Source organism: Lontra canadensis, unplaced genomic scaffold, assembly GCF_010015895.1.
Source record: "Lontra canadensis isolate GAN:19392208 unplaced genomic scaffold, GSC_riverotter_1.0 scaffold172, whole genome shotgun sequence".
Taxonomy (NCBI): Eukaryota; Metazoa; Chordata; class Mammalia; order Carnivora; family Mustelidae; genus Lontra; species Lontra canadensis.
The window spans coordinates 115,149-138,485 of NW_022631166.1; the positions used below are offsets into that span (position 1 = coordinate 115,149).

General features: G+C 36.2%; 2 pseudogenes; both read right to left on the minus strand.

Moving 5' to 3' along the window:
* Positions 1 to 1,698: 1,698 nt before the first annotated feature.
* On the minus strand, positions 1,699 to 11,027 carry LOC116860234 (annotated as a pseudogene).
* Positions 11,028 to 18,456: 7,429 nt separating this feature from the next.
* On the minus strand, positions 18,457 to 19,151 carry LOC116860224 (annotated as a pseudogene).
* Between the last annotated feature and the right edge of the window lie 4,186 nt (positions 19,152 to 23,337).

Sequence of the window (23,337 nt, forward strand, 5' to 3'; positions counted from 1 at the left end):
AATTAGACTCTTTTTGTCTTAGGATTATTAATTGCTCTCACTTTTGGTGGCCTTGTCGTTTCCTCCTGTAACTCCAAGGAGGCTTGAAACTTTGTTTTGAATGGACAATATCTGAAGATACTGAATTAAGGACAAGATAGAACAGAAGAATCAGCAAAGAAATGTTTATATCAAAGAAGGAATTTTTTAAAAGTTTTTATTTAAATTCCAGTTAACACACAGCATAGTATTAGTTTCAGGTGTACAACTTATTGATTCAACACTTACATACAACAGTGGGTGCTCATCACAGTAAGTGCACCCCTTAATCCCTATCACTTATTTCACCAAACCACCCTACCTCCCCCACTCCCTTGTAACAATCAGTTTATTCCCTATAGTTAAGAGTCTGTTTCTTGGTTTGCCTCTCTCTCTCTTTTCTTGCCCTTTGCTCAGTTCTTTTGTTTCTTAAATTCTGCATAGGAGTGAAATCCCATGATGTTTGTCTTCCTCTGACTGACTTATTTTGCTTAGCATAATACTCTCTGGCTCCATTCACATCACTGCAAATGGCAAGATTCCATTATTTTTTATGGCTGAGTAATATTACATGGTATATATATACCACATCTTCTTTTTCTGTCCATCCATCAATGGACCCTTGAGCTGTATCCATAATTTCGCTATTGTAGATAATACTGCTATAAACATTGGGGTGTGTGTATCCCTTTGAATTAATAGTTTTTAATAGGTAAATTCAGTGATTTATTTTTAGTTTCTTTCTATTGTCTCTTTTTAACTTTTTATATGTATTTATTTTTTAAATTTTTATTTATATTTAAAATTTCTTTTCAGTGTTCCAGAATTCATTGTTTATGCACCACACCCAGTGCTCCATGTAATGAGTGCCCTCCATGATACCCACCACCAGGCTCACCCAACCTCCCACGCCCGGCCCCTCCAAAACCCTCTGATTGTTTTTCAGAGTCCACAGTCTCTCATGGTTCGTCTCCCCCTCCAATTTCCCCTGTGAATTAATAATTTAATTAATTTACTAAATTACTTAATTTCTTTGGGTAAATACTTAATAGTGCAAGGCAGTATTGTAAGGCAGTTCTATTTTTAACCTTTTGAGGAACCTCCAAATTGTTTTCCATGGTGGCTGCACCAGTTTGCATTCCCACTGACAATGCAAGAGAGTTTCTTTTTCTCCACATTCTCACCAACACATGTTTCTTGGGATATTGATTTTATCCATTGTGTGAGGTGGTATCTCATTGTAGTTTTGATTTGTATTTCTCTGATGATGAGTGATGTTGAGCATCTTTTCATGTATCTGTTGGCCATCTGGTTGTCTTCTTTGGAAAAATATCTATTCATGACATCTGCCCATTTTTTAAGTGGATAATTCATTTTTTGGTGTTGAGTTATATAAGCTTTTTAAAATCACAATTAAGCATTTATTATGCCATTAAGTAGGGAAGCAATTACAGTGGTATATCAGAAGCTATATATGTTTTTTAAATGTAATATATGTGCATAGACTCTAAACACTATTTTCAAATATACAATCTCTCCAAAAGAAAATATTCAAAGACAAGATAAATAACTTTTAGTGTTAATAAATGTTACAAGATTTTAAAATTAAATTCATCATTAGCTTTTCCACAACACAATGCATAGAAATTTGCAAACTTCCTGTACAGAGTCCAGTAATCTTTACTCTTGAATGTGGCATACAATAACACATTGGTAGTCTTTCACAAGTTCTGGAAAGCTTTCTTCCAGCTCTTAATGGTCCATGTTTTTGGTGAAAATTTCTATTTGGTTCATCCGGTTTGTCACTTCTTTCTCATTTTAACAAGATCTCCCTGTTTTTTCTTATGTTGCCTAATTAGTCTTCTTTTAATGTCCAGTCTATAGCTTCTGTATGGTTTAGCATCAATCATGTCAGTTACCAGTAGTCAAAGAATTTCATAAACCTGTCTAGCATGTTGCTTATTTATTTTGAACTTGTTGTGCCTCTATTGTCATAAGTTGGTTAAAACCTTGTGTCAGCTTTTCCTGAGAAAAATGGTAAATCTTGACAAAGCTTAAAAGTACAAAGTCTCTTAATTTCACAAAGCTTTTGGATGGATCTTCCTCTGTAATATCAAGAAGAGAAGGAGATGCAATTTAGTATCTATGAACTGTTTCAAGAAGTTGAGCACCATGACCTAAACCTTGAAATGGAGTCAGTATCAGCATCTGACTTACACTGGGTTGAGTTTTGTCTGGGTACACATAGTACTTATAGACTGTCGTGTAGCCTATGGTCACAAAGAGCATAGCTCCATCCTTATACTTCTCAAATACTAGAAAGTAGTGCCATATTTCATCATCCATGTCAATAAAGCTGGCAGTTTCCATAAACTACATCAAAAAGTTCTGGAGCCTTTAATGATATTCTCAAAAGCCTCTACATGTCATGTCAGCCTTATATATCTGAAAGGTAAATTCCCCCTCTTGTTGGACTGAGAACAGAGTGTATATGGTGTAAGGTGCCAAATGGCTCGAATTCAACTTCTTTTTCCAGTAAAGAGAGAAAAATCCTTCATGTTCCTACATATCCAGGTAGAATTATTAGAATTATTATTCTAATTATAAAAGAAAGAGAAGAAAGAAAAGTCTTCTGCACAATGAAGGAAACAGTCAACGAAACTAAAAGTTAACCTGATACTTAGGTTATAATTATAATTTTGTAATAATTCTAGTTAGAATTATTATTAGAATTATTGTCTAGTTTTGCCCTCTATATCATCAGCTTCTACACAAAGTTTTCATCAACTTCATATGCCTACTTTTATTTCTTTTTGTTGTATAATTGCTAAGGGTAAGATTTCCAGTACTATGTTAAATAGTAATGGTGAGAGTGGACATCCTTGTCTTGTTCCTGACTATAGGAAAGGCTTTTGGGTTATTCATCATTGAGGATGACATCAGCTGTGGGACTTTTTTTATATGGTCTTTATGATATTGAGATATGATCCATCTATCCCTACTTTGTTGAGAGTTTTTATCAAGAAAGGATGCTGTACTTTGTCAAATGCTTTTTCTGCATCTATTGAAAGGATCATATGGTTCTTATCTTTTTTTTATTAATGTATCAAGTTGATTGATTTTTGAATTTTTTTAAAAATTTTATTTATTAATTTATTTGACAGAGAGATAGAGAGATCACAAGTAGGCAGAGAGGCAGGCAGAGAGAGAGGGGGAAGCAGGCTCCCTGCTGAGCAGAGAGCCCTATGCGGGGTTTGATCCCAGGACCCTGAGATCATGACCTGAGCAGAAGGCAGTGGCTTAACCCACTGAGCCACCCAGGTGCCCCTGATTTTTGAATATTGAACATCCCCTGCAGCCCAGGAATAAATCCCACTTGATCATGGTGAATAATTCTTTTAATGTACTGTTGAATTTGATTTGCTGGCATTTTATTGAGAATTTTTTCATCTGTGTTCAACAGGGATATTTACCTGTAATTCTCCTTTTTAGTTGGGTCTTAGTCTGGTTTTGGAATCAAAGTAATGCTGGCTTCCTAGAATGAGTTTAGAAGTTTTACTTCTATTTCTATTTTTCAAACAGTTTGAGACTAGGTATTAACTCTTTAAATGTCTGGTAGAATTCCCCTAGGAAGCCGTCCTACCCAGGACTTTTGTTTGTTGGGAGATTTTGATTACTGATCCAATTTCTTTGCTCTTTATGGGTCTGTTCAGATTTTCTGTTTCTTCCTGTTTCAGTTTTGGTAGTTTGTAGGTTTCTAGGAATTTTTCCATTTCTTCCAGATTACAATTTTGTTGGCATATAATTTTTCTATAATAGTCTCATAATTGTTTGTATTTCTGTGTTGTTGGTTGTGATCTCTCCTCTTTCATTCATGATTTTATGTATTTGGGTCCTTCCTCTTTTCTTTTTCATAAGTCTGGCTATGGATGTATGAATTTTATTAATCTTTCAAAGAACCAATTCTTAGGTTCATTAATCTGTTCTATTGGCTTTTTGTTTCTGTTTCTGTATTGTTAATTTCTGCTCTAATCTTTATTTATCTTTATTTCCCCTCTTCTGCTGGCTTCAGGCTCTATTTGCTGTTCCTTTTCTAGCTCCGTTAGTTGTAAGGTTAGGTTGTGTATTTGAGACTTTTCTTGCTTCTTGAGGTAATCCCGTATTACAATATAATTCCCCTCTTTGCTGTATCCCAAAGATTTTGGACTGTCATGTTTTCAGTTTCCATTTGCTTTCATATATATATATATATATATACACACACACACACACACACACATATATATGTATGTTCATTTAAATTATAATATATAAATTATATATAATATATTATATATAATATATAAATTATAGTATATAAATAAATTAATTAAATTATTAAATATTAATTAAAACATTATATATATTAATATATATAATGTTTTAATTTCTTTAGTTTCTTGGTTAACACAGTCATTATTTAGTAGGATGTTCTTTAACCTCCATGTATTTGAGTTCTTCCCAAAATTTTTTTTGTGGTTGACTTCAGTTGTCATAATGTTGCAGTTTGAAAATATGCATGGGTACAAACTTGATCTTTTTGTACTTGTTGAGGGCTGATTTGTCATCCAGTTTGTGATTTATTCTGGAGAATGTTCCTTGTGCCCTTGAAAAGAATGTGTATTCTGCTTCTTTAGGATGAAATGTCTTGAATATATTTGTTCAGTCCATCTAGTCCCGTGTGTCATTCAAAGCCCTTGTTTCCTTGTTTGATCTTCTGCTTAGATGATTTGTCCATTGCGATAAGTGGATTGTTAAAAGTCCCCTACTATTATTACATTGTTATCAATGACCTTATGTTTATTATTAGTTGATTAATATATTTGGGTTCTCCCAAGTTGGTGGCATAAATATTTACAATGTTAGAACTTCTTGATGGATAGGTCCTCTAATTATGGTATTAATGTCCTCCTTCATCTCTTGTTACAGTTTTTGTTCTAAAATCTAGCTTGTCTGATATAAGTCTGGCCACACCAGCTTTCTTTTTACATCCATTAGCATGATAGATAGTTCTCCATCCCCTCACTTTCAATCTGCATGTGTCTTTAGGTCTAGAATGAGTCTCTTGTAGGCAGAATATAGATGGATCTTGTTTTTTTTTAATCCATTCTGCTGTTCTATGTCTTTTGATTGGAGCATTCAGTCCATTTACACTTGGAGTGATTACCAAAAAATATGAATTTAGTGCCATTGTGCTACCTGTAAAGTTGGTGTTTCTGGTGATGTTCTCTGGTCCTTTCTAGTCTTTCTTGTTTTTGGTCTTTTTTTTCCTCCAAAGAGTCCCTCTTAAAATTTCTTGCAGGGCTGGTTTAGTGGTGATGAACCCCTTTAGTTTTTGTTTGTAGAGGAAACTATCTTTCCTTCTATTCTGATTGACAAACTTGCTGGATAAAGAATTCTTGAGTGATTATTTTTCCAATTCAGCACATTGAATATTTTATGCTGCATTTTCTGGCCTATCAGGTTTCTGTGAGCAGATCTGCTGTGAACCTGATTTATCTTCCATTGTATGTTAAATACTTTTTTATCCCTTTGCTGATTGCAGGATTCTTCCCTTGTCTGTGTATTTTGTGAATTTGACTATGATATGCCTTGGTGAGGGTCAGCTTTTTTTTTTTTTTTTAGTTTAATGAGAATTCTCTGTACTTCTTGGATATTGATGTCTGTGTCCTTCCCCAGATTAGGATAGTTTTTAAGTATAATTTGCCTGAATAGGCTTCTGCCCCCATTTCTCTCTCTTCATCTTCTGGGACTCCCATGATATGAATGTTATTAAATTTTAGTGAGTTGCTGAGTTCCCTAAGTCTACTTTTGTGGTCCATTACCGTTCTTTATGTCTTCTTTTCAGCTTCATTATTTTCCATAGTTTTATCTTATAGGTCACTGATTCACTCCTTTGCTTATCCATTCTCAATTTTATGGCCTTCATTTGGGATTATCTCAGTTTCAGCATTTTTAATTTCAGACTGACCTGATTTTAATTCTTTCATCTCTGCAGTAAGGGATTCTCTAGTGTCTTCCATGCTTTTTTCAAACCCAGCTAGTATTCTTAGAATCATGTTTTAAATTCTAGTTTAGACATCTTATATTTGTATTGATTAAATCCTTGGCCATGAGTTCTACTTCCTTTTCCTTCTTTTGGGGTGAATTTCTCTGTCTTGTCATTTTATTCAGAAAAGAAAAGAAGAAACAAACACATACACACAAATTTTAAAAAAATACAACCCCCCCCCAAAAAAAACACACACACACAAAAAAACCCTAGATCCTGAGTGTGTTTGGTCTGCTTGTTAAAAGAATCTAGATCCCAAAATAAAATAAAATAAAATAAAAACAATTTAAAAATATATGAAGAGCATATATAAAAATAAAATTAAAAGATAATTAAAAAATTAAAAAGGGATTGAAAAAATAAGAAAATAAATGAAAAGTTAATAAAGAAAGAAAGAATAAAATTAAAAAGGAAGCCAGATTTTATTTCTCCTAGAGCTGCAGCTTTGCAGTACTCTGATCAGTACTCTTGGTGCAAATGAGTGGTTTGTGCTGGTCTTCTGGGAGAGGGGCCTGCTGTGCTGATTCTCTGGCTGACTTATTTCAGTGGAAATGCTCCTCCAGGCTACAGGGGGGATAGGGCTTGATGTAAGCCACTCTGGCTTCCACTAAATGGTGCTCTTTTACTCTTTGAAGGCTTTCAGTGCTGATGGGGGGATGAATAGAGTGGCACTGTACTCTCTAGACCTGGAGTTGGAAGTCCCTCCTCCCCCCTCTTCAGTGAGTCCTCAGAGAAGAGCAACCAGTCACCCCTCTTGTGTCCCTGATTTCCATCTGAATCTGGCATTCACCTTGCTTTTTGCTTGTGCCTGAAGTATTCTTTTTTTAATTCAGGCATGAGATAGAGTTTCAAAACTCCAAATTTTAAGGACTCCTGTGGCATAAACCTGTGCTATTCTTCCAGGGGAGGGTCTCACCATGTTTTTGCCATTTGCCAGTCAGTACCAGGAAAGCGGTTGCTGACTATACTGTGGTTGGCAGTTTATGGTAAAAGAGAGCAGAAATCCGGCACCAAGATCCACTGCACTCACCCAGCTTCCCAGCTCCTATGCCTAGGAACAATGCAGCATGGTTGGCACCATCTTTTATTATTAGAACCCAGTGGATCCTCAGACCATGCTGTCATACCTAGGGTTCTGCCCCACTTTGCTACTTGAGCACCTTTAAGCCAGGCCAGTCCTCACTGTAGCAGACTTCTAAAAGTTCAGATGTTGTGCTCCACTGCTTATAATACTTTGCAGTAGCCTCCATAAGCAGAATCCCTCCTGGTCATAACTATATCCCCCGAAGTCAACTCTCTGCTCCTCCTACCTTCCAAAAGGTGGTCATTTTTCTCTCTGTAGACTTGCAGGTTTTGTTCTCTCAAACCTCCAATTGATTTCTTGGGCGTTCAGAATGATTTGATAACTATCTAGCTGTGTTTGAGGGACAAGACAAACTTGGGGTCCCCCTACTCATCTGGCATCTTAACTCTTCCTCCCAAAATGTATTGATTTTTAAATTAGCAATTTTATCTTTTTAACATGTTTTTTCCCATGGTATTTCACTTTTTTCAGTTGAGGTACACATTTCAAAAATTAAAATAAATATTGTACAGCTCAATATCAGTTTATATATAAAAACACCCTTATAACCACCACACAGTTCAAGATACAGAACACTTATTCCATTATGGAAAACTTTCTTATGCCTTTTTCCAATCAATAGTCGTAGCTAGTGAGCCAACAGTTTTTCTGACTTGTATCAACATAAATTAGTTTTCTCTGATCTTTCTTGAACTTCATATAAATTGAATCATACAGCTTATATTCTTTTGTGTGGATGGTTTCTTTTAGTAAACATCATGTTATATTCATCCATGTCAAATTTATTAGTAATTTCTTGTTTAATTGGTGCATAGTACTTCATTGTATGAGTGAATCTAACATACTTCAAGAGAAATGCACATAGATCATTCCTGACATCAGTTCCCCTCATAAGAAGATCATCTAGCAATTATACATAGACAAGAAACCACTTTGAAAATCCCAGAATGCAAGGGTGAGACTGAAACATACCCCTGCACCACAGAGGCCAGGAAATACCACATTGGAAAGGTCAGAAGAGTGGCTTCACAGAAAATCAATAAAGAAACAAGAGTATTGAATGACACATTGGACCAGATGGACCTCATAGATATATACAGAACATTCTACCCTAAAACAACAGAATACTCATTCTTCTCAAGTGCACATGGAACCTTCTCAAGAAGAGACCACATACTGGGTCACAAATCAGGATTCAGCTGATACCAAAAGACTGAGATTATTCCCTGCATATTCTCAGATCACAATGCTTTGAAACTGGAGCTCAATCACAAGGAAAAGTTCGGAAGGAACTCAAACACCTAGAAGCTAAAGACCACCTTGCTTAAGAATGCTTGGAACAACCAGGAGATCAAAGAAGAACTTAAACAATTCATGGAAACAAATGAGAATGAATACACTTGGGTCCAAAACCTATGGGATACAGCAAAGGTGGACCTGAAGGGGAAATACATAGCTAGATCTACGCTCTAGCTCCATCCATGTCATTGCAAATGGCAAGAGTTCATTCTTTTTTTGGGGGGGGGTGCTGAATAAGATTCCATTTTACCACATCTTTTTAATCCATTCCTCAGTCAGTGGACACTTGGGATTCCTCCACAATTTGGCTATTGTAGATAATGCTTCAATAAAAATTGGGGTGTATGTATCCCTTTGAATTAGTATTTTTGTGTTCTTTGGGTAAACCCATAGTATTGCAGTTGCTGGATTGTAGGATAGTTCAATTTTTAACTTTTTGAGGGAACTCCATACTGTTTTCCACAGTGGCTGCACCAGTTTGCCAATGCACCAACAGTGCAGAAGTTTCTCCCTTTCTCTACATCCTCGCCAACACCTATTATTTCTTATATTGTTTATTTTAACTATTCTGACAGGTATGAGGTGATATCTCATTGTAGTTTTGACTTGCATTTCCTTGATGATGAGTGATGTTGAGCACCTTTTCATTTGTCTGTTGGCCATCTGGATATCTTTGAAAAAATGTTTAATCATGTCTTCTGCCAATCTTTGATTAGATTATTCATTTTTGGGGTGTTGGGTTTTATAAGTTCTTTATAGATTTTCAATACTTACCCAACCTTATGCCTTAAGGAAACAGAAAAATAAGAACAAACCATACTCTCAAAATAATAGAAGGACAGAAATAATAAAGTTTATACTGGGTATAATCGAAATGAAGAATAGAAAAACAATACAGAGAAAAATAAAACAAAAACTGTGTTCTTTAATAAAATCAACAAAATTAAGAAATCTTTAGCTAGACTGACTAGGAAAAAAAAGAAAACATTCAACTTAATGAAATCAGAAGTGAAATTCAGGACATTACTACTAAACTACAGAAAATAAGAAGGATATAAGAGGTTATGAACAATCATATACTAGTTAATTATATAACTTAAATGGAATGGAAAAATTTTTAGAGTCACACAGACTAACACAACTGATTCAAGAAGTGGAAAATCTTACAAGGTCTGTAACAAGTTAAGAGATTAAATATTAGTCAACTATCCCCAAGGAAGAAGAAAATCCCAGTAATAGATGGCTTCAGTGGGGGATTTCTACCAAACATTTTAAGAAAAAAATAACACGAATTCTTTACAAATTCTTCCACAAACTTGAACAGAAGGATAGTTCCTAATTTATTCTGTGAGGCTAAATTTGATAACAAAGTCAGATGAGAACATTACAAAAAAAGGAAAAAAGGAAACTATAGGCCAATATGTCTTATGAATATGGATGCAAAAATTCTCAACAAAATATTAGTAAGCTGAATCCAGCTGCACACTAAATGGATTATAAACCATGACCAAATCCTGGGATTTATCCCAGGAATGCAAGGGTAGTTCATCACATAAAAATCAACAATAGGATGACCTTCAGTAATAGAATGAAGAGAAATCCCAATGATCACTGTAATTGGTGCAGGAAAAGTGTTTGACAAAATCTATCGCCCTTCATGATAAAAACATTCAACAAATGAGGAATAAAAGGGATCTTTCTTAACATGGAAAAATTCACATCTAACATCATAAAATTGTTCTTATGATTAGGAACAAGACAAAGATACCCACTTTCACCACTTTATCCAACATCTTCCTGGAAGCTCTGACCAGAACAGCTAGAAAAGAAAAAAAAGAATAATGACATTCAAGTTGGAAAAGAATTAAAACTATCTCTATTTACAGATGATATGGTATAAAAACTCCTTAAAAATTCACAACAACCCTTAGTAGAGCTAATAAACAAATTCAGCAAAACTGCAGGATACAAGATGAATACTCAAGTATTAGCTGTATTTTTTTGTATACTATCAATAACAATCCAAAAAAAAAGAAATTAAGGAAAAAATTCCACTTAAATTAGCAGAAAAATAAGCACTTAGGAATAAATATTATCAAGGGGTGTGAGACTTGTACACTGAAAATATAAAACGTTGCTGAAACAAATTAAAGGAGACCTAAATAAATAGAAATATATTCTGAGTCCACAGATTAGAAAATTGGATATTGCTAAGATGACATTACTTCTCAAATTGATGCACAGAGTCAACGCAATCCTTATAAAATTTCCAACTGTCTTTTTTTATTTTTCAGAAATACACAAGCTGATCTTAATGTTCAAGAGGAATTTCAAGAGACCCTGCCTAGCCAAATAAATCTTGAAAGGGACAAAGTTGGGAAACTCAGCTTCCCAACTTCAAAACTTACTACAAAGCCACTGTTGGAACACAACCCGGATCCTCACCAATGTGACTGGGGTCGTGTAGAATCCTGTGAGAAAACTCCAGGAGATGGAGGGCAAGAGTCTTTCTGGGCCGATGTCTGGAATAAACATGGGAAGATCCCTGGAGTGTTTTCATGTCCTCCTTTAATAGATCTGATAAGTGTGGAGAGTCCTTAACTTGCTCTTGTCATTTAACGCTAAGAGATACTGTCATTTAAAGCTAAGAGATAATCGTTGTTGTTCACTTGTCTCACTTGATTGCCTGCGTAAATCACATCTCACACATAGCCCATGCCCTGCACATAAATCTATATTCTGTTTGTACTCAGATCTTGTGGAAGGTATAAAAGAAGTGATTGTAAGAAATAAAGACATCTACTGATCATCAGTCAGTAGTCCCATCACTTCGACTCCGATCACCAGGATCCCCACCTCGCAAAGGTGACAGCTACAGTAATAAAGATTGTGTTGTACTAGCATAAAGATAGATACATAGATCAATGAAATAAAATTAAGAGTCCAGAATTAAATCCATACATTAAAAATCAATTGATTTTTTAAATTAACATATAATGTATTATTTGTTTTAGGGGTACAAGTCTGTGATTAATCAGTCATACACAATTCATAGCACTCACCATGGCACATACCTTCCCTAATGTCCATCACCCAGCCACCCCATTCCTCTCACCCCACTCTCCTCCAGCACCCCATTCCTCTCACCCCACACCCCTCCTCAGTTTGTTTCCTGAGATTAAGAGTCTCTTATGGATTGTCTTTGTCTTTCTCTGGTTTCATCTTGTTTCATTTTTCCCTCTCTTCCCCCATGATCCCCTGCCCTGCCTCTCAAATTCCTCACATCAGTGAGATCATATGATATTTTCTTTCTCTAATTGGCTTATTTTGCTTAGCCTAATACCCCATAGTTCCATGCATGTCATTGCAATGGCAAGATTTAATTTTTTTTCTCATGGCTGCATAGTATTCCATTTTATATATATATATAGGGAAGGTATGTGCCATGGTGAGTGCTATGAATTGTGTATGACTGATTGTTGGGAGATTTTTGACTACTGCTTCAATCTCCTTGATTTTTATGTTATCTACCTCCCCACAAAAGTCATTTCTGTAATGCTTTTTAACTCTGCCATCATTGTTTTTTTTTTAAGATTTTATTTATTTATTTGACAGATCACAAGTAGGCAGAGAGGCAGGCAGGGGGTTGGGAAGCAGGCTCCCCGCTGAGCAGAAATCCCAATGTGGGGCTCGATTCCAGGACCCTGAGACCATGACCTGAGCTGAAGGCAGAGGATTCACCCACTGAGCCACCCAGGTGCCCCCAATCATAGTTTTTTAATTGAAAAAGATATGCCTATTGCAAAAGTAGCCTACATTTCTCCAGCGAAAAGATTTTTGGAATTCCTAAGTTAGAAAATATATTTAAATTATCACTTCTACCTCTGTAAATTTAAAAGTATATGTACAAGGGAAAATCCTGATGATGAATTGCTTCAAAATAATAACATTTACTTTAATCCCATTCCCAAATACAACCATGACTCCAATGTAGCAGTTCCTTATTTTTTCTCCTTTACCTCAATGTCAGAAACTTCCTGCTCTTACTTTAATACCAGCCTTTGGAAAAGCAAAAATCCTTCACAGAAATATTATCTAAAAATAAGATTTAGCAAATCTTTTTATTATAATAAAAACTAAGCTCTTTAAAGACTGTCTTTAAAAATATCATTCTTGAGTGCCTGGGTGGCTCAGTCAGTTAAGTATCTGGCTCTTGATTTTGGCTCAGGTCATGATCTCACAGTTTTGAGATTGACCTCCACATCAGGCTGTGTGCTGGACATAGAGCCTGCTTAAGATTCTCTCTCTTCTCCATCTGCCCCTCCCCCTCACATGCACATGTATTTTCTCTTTCTGAAATATATATATTTTATAAAATATATTTTTATAAAAATATTTAATTAATTTATTTATAAAATTTATTTTTATTATTTGTTTATTATTTTATTTATAAATTTTTAATGAAAATTTAATAAATAAAATATATATTTTAGAGAAATTTATATATATATATCTAAATTATATATATATATGTAAATAGTTCTTGGTTCTTGATGTACCTTTACTTTCCCATAGAAATTTTGTGATAGTTTGTCAAATGTCTTAAGTAATAAACCACAAGAAGGCAATATATAATGCTTTATGAACTTATAATTAAAGATTTAAATATTTAAAACAATGAGTGATAAAGCTACAAAAGCTGACATCATCATCCTGAGAGATTATAACATAATTTGCTTAGAAAATAAGAGATATAACAAACAAAATTATGTAAGAATACAGATGGGTAGAAAACAAAAATAACAAGCATAATTTTATAGATGTGTAGAACTTTGTATCAAGAAGAAAGAGAATTCACAGTTTTTTACACATATATATTAGAATATTGAAAAAATTTGGCAAGACCTTCACAAAAGATACCCTCAATACCAAAAACTTTTTATCATCCAGTTTACCATTTTTGAACACAACTTTTAAATCAATCATCAACAACCAAATGCATTCATTTAACACTATATATCTGGAAATGTAGCAAAAACATTTTAAAGATTTTTTTAAATGTATTTGACAGAAATCACAAGTAGACAGAGAGGCAGGCAGAGAGAGAAGGGGAGGTAGGCTCCCTGCTGAGCAGAGAGCCCAATGTGGGGCTCGATCCCAGGACCCTGGGATCATGACCTGAGCCGAAGGCAGAGGCTTAACCCACTGAGCCACCCAGGAGCCCCTGTAGCAAAAATATTTTAAACACAGCAAAAATAAATTATATGTACACAAAGATTGGAACTATGAAGGAAATATTGTCTGCAGACCAAGTGATCATGAACTGGAACAATTTCAGAGAATAATCAAACATATTATAACTTCCATGAAAAAGTTAATGAGAGAAGCAAATGCCCAAACAGCATGTGACAATTTGCTTAACATTACTAGTAATTGGAAAACATATATGTTAAAACATCAATGGTATACTATATAGCACATATTAAGGTAAATATTTTTAAAGCTTCATATTACATCTTGATTAAGATGTGTAGAAATGAGTACACACATAACTTGCATAACCTAAGTAAGGAACTCCATAAAGCACCTTGAAAGGAAAATCAGCAGTCTCTATAGACATTTACTGTTATCCTATCTAGGGAACATTATGGAAACCAGTATGGGACTTCCTCAAAAAATTAAAAATAGAATTACCATATGATCCAATAATCCCACTACTAGGTATTTACCCAAAGAAATTAAAACACTAATTTGAAAAGATATATGCACCCCTAAGTTTATTGCAGCATTCTTTACAGAAGCCAATACATGGAAGCAACCCAAGTGTCTATCCATAGATAGATGAATGGATAAAAAAGATTTGAATATTACTAAGTCATTAAAAATAATGAAGTCTTGCCATTTGCAATGACATGGATGGACATAGAGAATAAAATGCTAGGTAAAAAAAGTCATACAGAGAAGACAAATACCATATGATTTTAGCCATATGTGGAATTTAAGAAACAAAATAAATAAAGAAAAAAGAGACAAATAAAACAGGAGACTCTTAAATACAGAGAACAAATTGGTAGTTGCCAGAGGGGTGGTGGGTGGAGGAATGGGTGTGGTAGGTTAAGGAGATTAAGAGTACGATTATCATGATGAGCATGGATTAATGTATAAAATTGTCAAATCATTATATCATGCCATGAAACTAATATAACGCTGTATGTTAATCCTACTTCAATAAAAATAATGCAAATAATAAAATTTGTCCACTTAGATCTCTGGTTTTGGAAATGACAACATATCTTCTTGAGAAAAACATATGAGAAAGAAGAAAAAAGGATAAAAACTACCTGTTTTAAGATATTAGAAAACTAGTGAGGCAGCCAAATCTGCAGGAAAAAAGAATCCTAAAAGTACATGAAGTGGTGAGACCTGAATTTGGCAAACTGCTTCCCCATAAGATATTTGGTGATTTTGAAAGCAGCATCTGAGAGATTTAAGAGCTGAGCAGAGTTTACAGCAGCATCATGAAGCTTGAGAAATAAAAACTGGATTTTTGCATCTGGTACAGAGAAAAAGCACTATCAATGCCCCAAAATTTCAGTAAAGCATTGTGAAGAACTAGAATATTACTAAGAATCAAAATTAACTGGAGGGGCGCCTAGGTGGCTCAGTGGGTTAAGCCACTGCCTTCGGCTCAGGTCATGATCTCAGGGTCCTGGGACTGAGCCCCGCATCAGGCTCTCTGCTCAGCAAGGAGCCTGCTTCCTCCTCTCTCTCTGCCTGCCTCTCTGCCTGCTTGTGATCTCTCTCTCTCTGTCAAATAAATAAATAAATAAATCTTTAAAAAAATTAACTGGAAATTGATTAGCCCTCTCAAAGATTGAATCCCAGCTTTGAATCATCAGCCTAAATTAAGGTCCTTTGTCTTAGACATAACAACCTTGATGCAAAGGGCTAAAGGAAGATGTAATTACTGTCTCAGAATGAGAGGGAATATAGAATGAATGGAAGAAATATAGGAAATAAAATGAAAATAGAGAACTTCTATAACATTGAAAAGCATCCAAAGATTCAAGAAATGCTACAAACTCCAAAGCAAATACAAAGAACATCACACTTAAATACATTATGGTGAAGTTCTTGAAAATCAAATGCAAAGAAAAAAAAATAACACAAAACAGTTATTTAAATAGGCTTTAATGATATATTGTCTTAAAAAGTTGGAATTAGGAGTGCCTGGGTGGCTCAATCAGTTAAGCGTCTGCTCAGGTCATGATCCCGGAGTTCCCGGATTGAGCCCAACATTCAGCTCTCTGCTAAGCAAGGAGTCTGCTTTTCCCTCTGCCCCTCACCCAGCTTGTGCTGTCCTTCACTTCTGTGCTTTCTCTATCTCTCAAATAAATAAATAAAATCTTTAAAAAAGTTTTGGAATCATGAAAGGGAATAAAAAGAGAGACATTGAGATAGCAAAAAAGAAGTAGCAACAGGAATCAGCAGAGATAGGGTGAGAAGGGTGGGGGGGAGAAGAGATTTAGGAATCACCAGAGATGGGGTGAGAAGTGGGGGAAGAGATTTAGGTTATTAAAATATGTTTGGCAAACTCTATTTCTGAAACTCAAATATCACCAGACCCTCCCATCACAGGTGTCATGTCATCTTAAATCACAGAATAAGAAGTATATATTACACAATTAGAATATTTCTGTTTCTGGATATATTTGCATAACCAGGTGTCGTAGAAAACAGGTTGTCATTATAAAGTTCTGATAAAGTTATTGCTAGGTTTCTATGCAAACTAGAAAATACAAATTCATCCTCACGGGTAGACCCTTAATCTAAACATCAGCTATTTATATCCTTCCTAATCCAATAAACAAATTAGTAAATAAAATATTAAAGGTAGTAAAAATTCTCAAAAAAAATTGAAGGACAAAAGCTTTTCAAACAGTGGGTTATGGAGGACACAAAGGAACATTAATAGTTTTGTCCTTTCCAACAGACACACAGACCTGGGTTTCAATCGCTTTTAAGGATGACCATAACAGATACCTAGGATGAAACAGTTCTTAAAGCTCACAAAGCCCCAAATCCAATACCAACACCCAGTTGCCATGAATGACTCCAAGACTCAAAGATGAGGGAATGGATGCATGTCTTAGATATGCCTGATGATGTTCCTTAAAGGCCTCAGGTCTGAGTAGCTTGCCAATGGGCCTTGGGTCCTCAGTCTAAATCCCTGAGCAAACCTACACATTAAAGTATCTGAAGATTGGGTCCTTAGGAATTCCTAATATCATGTATTAGGTATACAGAATAAATGTATACAGAATAAATCTTCTTTCAAAGCTATAAATGAATAAATGGGTGAAAAAATATGAAAAAAAAGTTAAAACCTGGAGTTAAAGAAGATTCAGGTTAAAAAGTAGAAACTATGTAATATACGTGAGTAAATTTTTTATTAAACAGAGATTCATATAATGAATGAAAATTGCTCAGTTATAACAGTCACCTGAACTCTAATAAGGAGGAAAAAACTTAATGAAGATGAGCTATACAGGTTCAGAGAAAACAAACCAATACTGAGGCAATGCTAAGGCAGAATGGTGTAAATAATCATTGGACAAACATGTATGATGAAAGTGAAGGAAAAAAATTAAGCTTCTGGAGAAGTGAAACTAACTCTAACAAAGTACCCTATGTTGTTTTGACCGTAAGTAGAGAAACTGAGCCTGTCATATTTGGGGAATTGCATTCCTCAGGAAGTGCTAAAAGCTATACCCTGCAAATGGATAATGATGTGTGGAGTTAATAATGATGTGTGGAGTTAAATAATGTTTGATCATTCTACAGTGAAGCTAGCAAACAAACAAGTAAGTAGCTTTGCAGAAGCCCTCACAACCTCACCATCAGAATAAATAAATAAACATGGCTGTTACAAAAATTTGAGTTATTCCAGTTAGAGAGACAGAACTGTGGTATGGCTTTGATTGACTTGGGGAGGTCAACACAAACATTAATTTTAACTTTTACTTAACAAGATTAATATCAGCCCTTTGTCTGTACTGTCATTTGCAAATATCTTTTCCCAAGGAATTAATCTTTAAATGTGGTCCTACTTGAGATTCATCTTTTAATATTTATTTATTTATTTGAGAGAGGGAGACAGAGAGAAAGAGAGAGAGACAGAGAGAGAGAAAGCAAGTGGGGGGGAGGAGTAGATGGAGGGGGAGAGGCAAAGAATCCCAAGCAGAGGCAAAGAATCCCTGTTGAGCATGGAACCTTATTCAGGGGTTGATCTCAAAACCCTGAGATCATGACCTGAGTTGAAATCAAGAGTTGGATGCTCAACTGACTGGACCCTCACCCAGGCATCCCTTGAAATTCATTTTTTTTTCACAATTTTGTAGGTAACCACATTCTCCAAGGCATTGCCTCCTAGTTAGTACAAGAGACTGCATTTAAGTGGCCACCAATTATGAAGGCCCATATGTTTCAGTATGTTTCAGTCACTTTAGCCACTTGTTCTAGTAACTGCATTCTAAACAAATATGATATCAACTACCAGGTCTGAAATTTCCCACCTGTAGAAATCTTAAAATTTCAGCTCCAAGAGTAGTATGCCTGTGAAAGAAATACATTTCAGTATGTCCTGCATTCTATATGATCTAGTATATGTGTGAATTTTTAACAATGAAAGTGGTTTATAAAAATAAATTTAGAACATTTTTTAATTATTAGATTTAAGGAGAAAATGTAAGAATATAACATGTGTATGATAGGAATGGCTGAGTGATATTCAACATGGATTCTCCCAGGCTATACTCTACTGGATCTGGGTCCTTTTCAGGTCCTTCTCATTTCCGTTTTTATTCTTTCTTTTCTCCTTCTCACTTTCATCTATTACTAATTTAGTAATGCATGTCAGGAATGGATGGGTGATACACAAAGCTACACACAGATACCTGGGTTCTCAGGAACTGCTCTCTCCTGGGTCCAGGTCCTTTTCAGGCTGTTCTTCAGGTTCTTCACTTCTGCTTTCTTTTCCTCACCTCCAGCTTCTTGGGCCTCATCATCGGAGCTTCCACACTTATATTCACTGGCTTCATTATTAAAGAATAATATGGACTTTGGGACCAGAACTTTATGGAAAAAAATAACCCAATTTATAATTGATGGAGACATTGACTACTCTGCCCTCAAGAGAGTCAGGAGGAAGAAGTAGGTGAAGAAATAATAACTGGGCATCTTCTTGGTGGTGGATACAATGCTTCTGTGGCCCTCACATTTCTGCAGCTTACTTGTTTTCACAGTGACATTTCTCCCCTCTTTCCAGTAGATCCCACACGCTGTGCTACTGATAGTTTCTGGCCCTTTGGAGAAGAACGGATGAGAGTCATCTGGGTCTGATTGCATTTGGTATGTTTTAGTCAGGACTTCATTGAAAAAGTATTCGTTGGACATGAAGATAAATTCTATGATGAAGCTCTTCGGTTCCTTGAACCCTGAAAATTTAATTTTTACATCTTTCAAGTGCTCTAGTACAAGTTCATCTTTTTTTTTCTTTTTTTGTACCATCCTCCCAAGGGTCTTCACATTTTAAAAAGCCATCAACCAAAAGTGAGGTATGCCATTTGTTGACCCTTTTCCCAAAGGCTCTCTTTCCATTTTCCCCCATGCGCCTTCATGGACACCTACTTGCCACTGACATTCACCTTCTGTGGGCTCATGGATTGCATTGATGATCTCAGATATCTTACCAAACAAAGGTTGGTAGAAGGCCGCATACTTTTTCTTTAGATCATGAAGATCTTGGTAGAATTGAGCTTCTACTTGTGCTTATTGGGCCTGAAGGTTTTTGAGAGTTTTGACCCACTGCTTCACCACTAAAGGCAAATGCTAAGCACCGCCTGCCTTTGAGCTGGGTGTCCCAACCATGGCTGCAAGGGCCTGAGGGCACTGCTTCCACTTGTTAGTTTCAGTCCTTCTGGCTGCACAGGCCCCCACCTCAAAGAATACCTCTGAAACGGGGACTTGCTCTCCTGTACCTTGGCAACCTCTGGTTCTCTGCCTTCTAGCATGTAGCCCCTAGGCAGTTTCCTTGGACACTTGGGTGTCATTTCCTTCTGCCACATACTCACCCTCCCAGTTCTATACTCCTTCTTCTAGGTCCTTGCCCTCAGGACGTTTGAGTCCATTTCCTGGAGCCGCTGGTTCCCAGGTACCATGATTTACCAACATGTGACTTACATGGGGTTGAACCAAGAGGTGGTCATTATAATGTATAAGTTGTAGAACAGAACAGATGACATCATGAAACAGGGACCAAAACCATGCTATTGGGAACTCATGGGTCCCTATAAGGATGACTTGGCACCCTCCTCTTGTACCTCCTTGTGGTGTATTATCCTTTATCCTCTACTTCCTTCTCCTCATGGTCATAGTTCTCTTCCTCTTCCTCCTCTACCATTTCCTCATTGCCCTCCTCTTGACCCTCCTCTCTGCTGACTGGACATCCCTGTCCTCAACTATGGGCTGGGAGACCTCCTACCCAAACTTTTTTTCCTGAAGTGTTCTTGCAACTACCTGGGAAGCCAATCTTCCGTAAATTCCCAAATTCCATCTGACCCTTCTGCAGGAACCAGATAACTTGAGTAGTTTGGAGGCATGGTCTATCCCACCATTATCTCTGTCTTGGCCACCTTGTGGTGGGTTTCATTCCTCTGTGGCAGACATGGCAGTAGGGATGCTTCAGTCTGTGTTTGGGCCCAAGTGTTGAACTGGTTGCTGTGATGACTGTGGTGAAGATGGCAACTACCAAGGTGATTGCTTCCTAGGGGAAGCTATTGACAGAGGGGCCTGACTGGAGGCAGTGGGGGCAATAAAGAAAATGGATGCAGAGGGTGCAACAATCTCTAAAGGTGTGGAGTCCCTACCACAGAAAGGGCAGGGGGGCTTCTAGAGGTAGGGCCAAACAAGACTGCACCTGAGATGACATTGGAGAAGGTGGGAAAAATCAGTGAGTAGGTGAAAAGGGGCAGAGCTTGGAAGGGTCAACAAAGGGCTCCTTCTGTCATTGAAAGCTCTAAGTTCATTCATTGGGAAGTGAGGATTGACATGCCTGGGTCCAGTGAGTGATCAAGGCCTTTTTGTTTTAGTCTCAAAAGTCCATCTTGGAGACCTAGAGGTTTGAGTTATTTTTTAAGCCCATGCAAGTCCCATCCATTTAATTCCACTATTTTCAACAAACTATAGAATTCCAATATGACTGTCTTCCGCAGCACAAGAACTATAATTCCTACCCCCCAATTTCCATCTAGGGACAGCTCATGTCATTAGGGATGGAATCATTAAAAAATTGTATAACTCCTTAGTGGTAAAAATCTCCAAGAAGAGAGATAGAAAAAATTTTGGACATACTAACATTATTAAAGCTGCTTAATAAAGAGCATATAAAGTTAAAGAAATATTTTTAAAAGGAGCAGGAAGGTGTTTAATAAATGCTGCTGTTTCACCTCAAACTTCTGCAATATTAATACAGAAAAGAGGACACTTAATTACAGGCAACCATGAAAGACATTAAATAAGCACCTTGTTAGGATAATCTGAGTAAACTAAGACTTTCTGTTGCATTCAGACACACTAACAAAGAAATCAAGTGCAAAATACACTTAAAATCATGAATAAATCAAGCACTTTTTCATATTTATTCAGAAAAGCAAAATGGGGTGCTTAGGTGGATCAGTCAATTGAGTGACCAACTCTTGGTTTTGGCTCAGGTTATGATCTCATGGTTGTGAGATAGGGCCCTGTGTTGGGCTCCACACTCAGCACATAGTCTGCTTGTCCCTCTCCTTCTGCTCCTTCCCCCATTCTTTGTAAAATACACAAATGAATAAATAGCTTTAAATAAAAGGTAAAGCAAGATATTATATAACTCTGAAAAATATTTTAGAAAAAAATAACAAATGAATTAAGAAACATCACATTTTAGAAAATAACAGTGAGAAATCCCTTTTTATCACCCCAATGCATTTTCAATATATTTAATTTTATCTCTGGTCTCACTTTAAGAAACAAGCATGGCAATATAAAAAAATGATTTAAATTTAGAAGGTAATGTAGTAAAGTAACTAACCAGAAAAAAAGGAAAAATCAATGGCACAGTCTCCTAACTAACTTGCCAAGGGTCACGAAAATTAGTGGCAAAATCAAGTATCTAATCAAGATTTCCCAATGTCTAATTTGTATTTAAGACAGGATTGCTTATTTTCTATCCAGTTTGGGGAGAAACATGACACTTGAAGTTTAATTAGCTAGCCACAGAGAAAGTCAAAGACCTTAATTGGGGGAATCTGAAAGGACCAGACCAAGCTGTCACCAGCATGCCCCTTCCACCATTGACTGAAAACATTTTCAGGGACTGAGAAAGAATTTCTATAGTCCCAGGAAACTATGGGCACAAAATATGGCTTGGAGAAAAGAGTAAATGTGCTGTAGATCCATAACTAAAGTATCTTTACGTGTAATATTTCAACTACAAACCGTGTAGTTGAAAGAATCAGAAGGGGGCACAGTGGGTAAACTTTTCTCAAGAAAGAAGGGAGGACTTAAGGCAAACATCAAAATATAGGCAACAGACCTCTAATTGGATAGAACAAATTTCACTTTGCCTCTTCAGAATGCCCTTGTCTTCTTACAGCATCCTTGACTCTCTGGTAGAAGGGAATCATAATAGAAATTTGACTTTGTACTACTTTAGAAACTGGTGAAACAATCTTGGTTCAGCTGGTTGTTGTTGTAGTTGTTGTTGTTTTGAATCTGATGCTAATTCTCAACTCACAGGGCACATGGCCAGGAAGAAAGAATGAAAATGAACTGGGAAATGTAGGAGAAACTGAATTTGCAAATAAGATGGAACTTGTATCTTTTCTTTCACTGAACTCCAGGTCAGACTTTATGTCTTTTCAAGTCTAAAAATTTTCTTCCATGAATGACATGCAAGAGAAATAGAACTCTTGCTGTAAAACCTGGCCCAGAAATTAGAGAACCTAGATAGTTATGACTGGTAGATGAAGCTATGAGCCTGGCTACAGTCATCATCAATGGGAATCAGCAGATGAACAAAACAGTGGTTGATCCACAACAGAGCTCCTGATCTAGATCACCTTTCCAGGAGTGAAACATGGCTATTGTTTTGTTTTTGCTTTCCAGATCTTAGACAGAATTTTGCAGTGGCCAACCCTAACTGAAAGCATGCAAAATAAAGGATTCTGGGAAATGCAGCTTTACTTAACCAAATGGACCCACAATGGAGCTTTTACAGTCCAGCCCTTGTCAGCCTGGCACCCATATACACTACTAAGGAAAAGAGCAAAGCAATGTTTCTGCCTATCACAGTGCATCTATCCCATGTACACTGAGAACATGCTGACCTTCTTCATAAAAGATGATACAAGATTCCTTTACCCACCTAGGGTGATGCTCATTCTTCTTCTCTTCTCCCTTTAACCTCCTATAAATTGTTCCATTGAAATAAAAATTAACCATAATTAACAGATCTTTTGTACGTAAGAAAGAATAAGGGTAAAGGAGGGTAGAAGGAAATAGTTTAGTATAAACATGGATATATAGGTATTAAAGTAAGAAAGAAGTACTTATAACTATCATAGTCCTAGGTTTTGCAACTGCAAAATATTTTCAACTATCTTCCAGTCCTCATATTTCCATTGCCCTCAGCAAGCCCCTTACAGCAAAGTAGTCAAGGTTCCTTGGTTGTTGGAGTGAAGAATTGTGCTAGGGGAACAATGAGAAGATTCACTCACATTTTCATTTCTTGATTCCTCAACCTGTG